The following is a 5,660-nucleotide window of genomic DNA, read 5'->3' on the forward strand; positions in this document are numbered from 1 at the left end:
GGCCCAGCCCGGCTCCGACAGTGCCCCGGACTCCAATGCGGTCACTCTCCCAGGCTGGGCTCTCAGCGACGCCCTCTCCTTCTTGTGCTTTTCCCTTTCCTTTCGGTCCTCTCCCCGTATTCTCTTCCCCAGTCTTCCTCCCCAGATCCCCCCACCCCCGCTTGCTCCTCTGTTCCTTACCCCTGCCCCTCCAGCTTTCCCTTCTCTACCCCAAGTGCCTTCCACTCTCCTACCCCTCTTCTCCCCCTCTACCCCTGCGACCTCAGCCCTCCTCCTGGCCCTGCAGTCTGTGAGGGTCGAACTTTTTGTGTGGATCAGGGTGGAAATGTGTGCCCTAGTGACACACACACACACACACACACACACGCACACACACACGCACACAAAGGTTTCCTCTGCAGCCAGCTGCCTGCTGGGAGCTCTCTCCCGTGCCCCTTTCTCCTGTAAGGTGAAAACGGTGCTCCAGAGAGGCAGAGGTGGGGGTCTTGCCCTCCTGTAAGGGCTCTGCGTTCTCCCTGCCTGGCTGTCAGTCACCTTTCCCACCTTGTTACTTCCTTTTGTTCCCTTGTCCCCTGGGGCAGGGGCATTTATCTTTGCAGAGCAGGTCTCTGAGCTTCTCACCCACTGCCCCAGGGAGCAGCTTTAGGGGAAGAAACCCCAGAGTCTGAGCAGCACCATGGTGAGTGAGTGAATTCTCAGACTCCTCCTGGCAGCAGGCGGCCTCCCTGCTCTTATCTTCCCATGTGTTCCTGACCACGGTCCAGTTCTGTGTTCTCCTGAATCAACCTTAAGCCTTGCTTACCGATACTGTATTTCTGTACAAGTGCCTTTAAGATGTACAGAAAATTCTTATTTCCTTTAAAAGTCCCACAATGACCTCCTTTTGGTCTCCCAACAGCCAGCTTATCAGAAGAGAGCAGGTCCTCCCTGCCTGCCTCTGTCCCTTTCACAGCAGGGTGCTTCACACTAATCAAATGATGCTGGTTCTGCCAATTTCAGGGGAAGTGGAGCCCCTGGGACTCCAGACAAATAGCCTCCTCACACCACAGGGAAAGTCACCTAGTTCTTGAACCATCCTGCCAGCCCGTCTTTTCTGGGGTTCGGGTCGTGCATGTTTCTGAGTCAGCGGTGTGGTGTGTGTGACGGCTGCAGGAAGACACCACCATCAGCAGGTCAAGGCTGTAGTGCAGGCTCTCTCTGCACCCGCACCAGCACTGGCTCTAGGACAGGCTGTGTGGGAGTCGGTACAAGCTGAGGGGGCGGGGATGCAACTCAGTTTAATTTGCAAGCAGGATTTATTTAAATGTTGTGAAAGAAGATGCTCCCAGAATGCCCGGGTTATTTGTTTCTTAAATTGTTGCTAATGAGAAGTCTTTGGAGAAGACCTTTGCTGTCCTGCAATCTTCATAACAAAGATGACTTCGGGGGGGGGGGGCGAGGAGGAGGAATGTAATTTTGCCTTCCGGAATCACAGAATCATAGCATTTAAGACTTGGGAGAGATCTTAGACTACATCGTTGGTTCTAGAAGATTCAGGGGAATACATGAGGAATGAGGAAGTTGTTTTTAAAAGAAGCGTGCTTTAGTAAATTAAATGTCTTTCCATTCTTCCGTGAATGCCACGAATAAGACCAGTCCCTTGGGTACCTGTATACTTCCATTAAGATGGACAGGTCTTGGTGTGTATATTCCAAAATCAAAACCCATGCATTCATTTTGCAAGTTGCAGGCTTCATTACTGAAAACAATTACCAACACTTTTATTTATTAATTTGACAAAATCTTAATTGGACTCAGTTCCTTCCTACAAAGGAATAATCCTACAAAATATCTGAAATAATGGCGAAAATTCATCACTTTGTTAAAATACCAGTTCTGTTTCTTGTATTTTCTGTGCTGGTTTTGACGTAGAGTTCTCCAGAAGAGCGTGGTGTATGACACACATGAAATATTCAAACTGCAGCGAAAGCATTGAAGAGACAAACAGTCATTAATGTTTCAGGCTGGAACTCGAGTGTTTTTCTGCCTTTCCGGCCTTTGGCGGATTCATGGCTCCAGGTGCTCCGTGCCTATACGGTGCTGACCAAGCTCTCTCCACAGTTAAAGGTAACGTGCTTTGGAAGAGCAATCAAAATACCTGATTAGATGTTCAAAAGGAACCAGGAGCGCTGCTGGGGCCCATGGGTCTTTAAAAGGGAGTTGTTAGGTTCCCGTCATGTGACTCTGTTCCTGGGATTTCCTTTTTGGAATTTATTTTCTGTACCTTTAGAGAAGCCCCAACACAGTTTTAATCCTGTCATGTGTATATTATGAAATTATCTGCTTCACAGCTTTGTACCCAAAATAAATAGCTGAAGATTATCACGTGATAGAAAAATGCAGTCACTTGGTGAGAGTTTTACCTGATGACTGTCTGCCCTGTGTTGAAATCAGTGTTCTGATGCATCACGAATTATGGCTGTTTTAGATGAATGTAGTAATGTCCTATGTGATATGTTCTCTGTAGAAATGGGGACGTAAATCTCTGGTCTGTTTGTCTGTGACTGCTCCGTTCTGATTAGATAGAGGCTTTGCAGCTCTCTTTCACCTCCCTACTTGGATGAGAAATGCTTTAAAATGAACCAGGGAAATGTGGAAAGTATACTCTTAGGAAATTGCTGCATCCGTATCATTTACGGAGCCAAATAAATACAGTGTATAGCTCCTGCATGGGTTTTTTGGCACTCAAAGCTGTAAGATGGGGTGGGAGGTGCAGCTCAGCACTAGACCGCTTGCCTGGCCTATGCAAAGCCTTGGGTTCAATCCCCAGCACTGGAAAAAAAAAAAAAAAAAAGCTGTAAGATTTTTGTAAGGAAACTGTAATGCTAGCTCAGTGCTTGCATTAGTCAACAGCATAACCTACAAACCTCAGTTTTTGAGATCAAGCTAGACGAACGAGCAGTGGAGTAGCAGGGCTCTGGTGGTGTGGTGTCCAGCCCAGGGTCTTCCCTAGGGGAGTCTAGCGTTCCCAACTGTCTGAGTGGCCAGCAGCCTGCTCTCACAGCTGTGTGAACAGCAGGATCCAAAAAAGCCACTGCATTGTGCCCTGAGTTGGGCCCAGCTTTAATACCCGCACCACTCCTGAGAGTTCCCCCTTTTAATTAATTGGACATTGCCGGTGGCGGGAACCAGATGGCAGCTGAGTGCCAGTTCCTCACCTTCCTCTGGCCTGCAGACTCACCATGCAGCTTGGTGTGGGCACGAGGTCAATGGCAGCAGTAAGAGCAGTAGCAGCAGCTCATCCCCCTGTTAACCCAGCCAGCTCGCGTGGGTCTGGATATCCCCCAGGGTCTGCTTTTACTGCGATCATTGGCCGGGGAAGGACACTGCAGTCTGTGGCCTCGAGTCCTTAGTATCTCGAGACAGAATCGCTCAAGAGTGGCAGGGTCCTGAAGCCCAGCAGCAGCAGCAGAGCTGTCAGGAAGGGTTGTGCATGATAACCCTCGCATCCACAGAGAGGAGTCCACAGCCAGTCATGAGCAGGAGAGGCACAGGGTCACGGCACCGGAATGTGCCCAAATCTTCGTGTCTTAGCTAAGGCTGGTGAGCGATTGCAGGACAGTGTTCTCCTAATGGTACTGGTCTCTGGGATTCCAAGAAGCTGCTGGATGTCCCCAACTGTCTGCCTGTGTTACAACATGGGGCTGTGCCGCTCAGCCGGGTTCAGTGATGAGGTGCAGCACTGAGATCCCCTCTAGAGCTGACCACGGTCTGCACGAGGGTAGCCCTGGGAAGTGTGCCAGTGCATGCTTACACACATGCTCACACACACGTGTAAGGGAAGCCCATCTTTAGAATGCCTTCCAAAGTCCTGGGCCCAGAGACAGCATTTCGCTGGTGATGGTCCAGGTGCTGCATCGTATTAGGAGTAAAGGAAAGGATCGGCACCCCTGGGCTCCTAAGGTCTGTGGGCTTCTAACCCACTGTAACTGACTTGTAACCAGCACGCTGAAAACCCTGTTTGTTTGCTAGAGTTGCAGTAATAGTCTCAGAGACCAGGCGGCTTAGGTGACAGAAGCCCATGTTCTTGAGGTTCCAGAGGCTGGAAGGGACCCTGAAGGCGCAGCAGGGTTGGGCTCCTCTCTCCTTGCTGGCACCGCTCCTGCATCTGTGCTTGGTCTCCATGTGTCTGTGTCTTCATCCCCTCTTCGACAGGACACTGGTCCCACTGTCAGAGGCCACCTGATGACCACACTGTAAACTGGGTCCCCTCTGATAGCCTGTGTCCCCAGATAAGTCCTACCCTGAGGCACTGAGGGTCAGAGTTCAACCAGGAAACTGGGGGAAGGAGGCACAGTTCAATCCATAGCCAGCACAAGCCAGCACTCATTAACTGATCCCCATCTTGTTTCTCTAGAGGTTGTTGCTGATTTGGAAAGCAGCATAAGTGAAGCCGAGGGGACAATGGCAGATCTTGCTAGTAGCAGCCTTAAGCAGAGAAGTGCGCACATTTAGAGGGGATCTGGAGGAACCCAGAGCGTAGATAATGCCAGCCAGGAAGCAAGTACGGCCATCTGATTCACCTGAAGAGACTCTGATGAGGTTCTCATGAGTCACTGTGTTGTTCTGTCTGGTGCATGAGGGGACAAAGATAATCACCACCGCCCGTGACTCTGCAGCTTGAGGTATCAATATGCCTGACTTGAGAGAAAAAATAGCTACTTGTTCTGCCATCAAGTAGGACAGGCTGGAGGACACAGACAGGACTCTGCATCCTAAAAATAGCCCATGCCGGCAGGAAGAGCTCCGGGGAGAGCTCTTGGTCCCGGGACACTTTCTAACAGGAGTCACTTCCTTGCTTGCGCTGTGACTTGAGAATCAGAACTTGAAAGCCGAGGTTGGAAACGCACTGTCATCCAGTCCTCTGACCTCAGTGACATGCGCAGGGGTGAGGTTTGGTTTTCTTTGGAACGGGGGGTAGGCTGTTATTGAGTGGGACTTGCCTCACAAGAGAACAAGGCGAAGTTCTTTGGGTAGCCTGACTCCTGAGCTGGGCGCCTCCTCTCTCATCCCCAGGAAATGACTTACCTGGGTCAGGGTACAGAATAAAGCAGGCTCCCTAGTAGTACCTTGGGGACAGATAAGGAACCAGTCAAACTGGCTTTCGTTTTAGTAATAACAGTTGATCAAAAAAATCCAGGCTGGAGTAGTGGGTTCTTTGGGGCACGTTTCGGATCTCCTTGAAGCATACAAAGGTGGTCAAAATATATGGTGAATGGTCAGATTTTGAATTTCATTAGGGTAAAAGATAGATTTCCATTAATCCTCCCACAGTACTGCTCTCTTCACACTTACTGCATCATTCTTTCCACTTCCTGAAGCGGTTCTGGAAGCCATCTTTCCCAAGGGTCTTTAGGAGATATATCAAAAAGGCAGCGAATGCTGCTACCAAGTGCAATTCAACAGAAAGGCAGGCTCTTAAAATCCTTAGTGAATTTTCATCCACCTTATCCCAGTAGGGCATTGTGCAGCTTACAGCTCTTCCAGAATGTCAAAGTGACCGTTAAAAGTAAAGGTTTTGAGGGGAATGGGAATTTAGCTCAATGGTGCTGCCACCTGCCTCATAAGTGCAAGGTCCCTAGTTCGATCCCCAGTACCAAAAAAAAAAAAAAAAAAAAAAA

At 49.6% G+C, this 5,660-nt stretch overlaps 1 protein-coding gene across 1 annotated transcript in view; it reads left to right on the top strand.

Annotated features, from left to right (window-relative positions):
* The window catches only part of Ube2ql1 (ubiquitin conjugating enzyme E2 Q family like 1), a 30,326-nt gene that overhangs the window by 668 nt on the left and 23,998 nt on the right, over nucleotides 1-5,660 (top strand). The window lies entirely within an intron of this gene.

The sequence above is a fragment of the Fukomys damarensis genome, unplaced genomic scaffold, assembly GCF_012274545.1.
Source record: "Fukomys damarensis isolate Sample0158 unplaced genomic scaffold, DMR_v1.0_HiC HiC_scaffold_1, whole genome shotgun sequence".
In the NCBI taxonomy this organism is placed as follows: domain Eukaryota; kingdom Metazoa; phylum Chordata; class Mammalia; order Rodentia; family Bathyergidae; genus Fukomys; species Fukomys damarensis.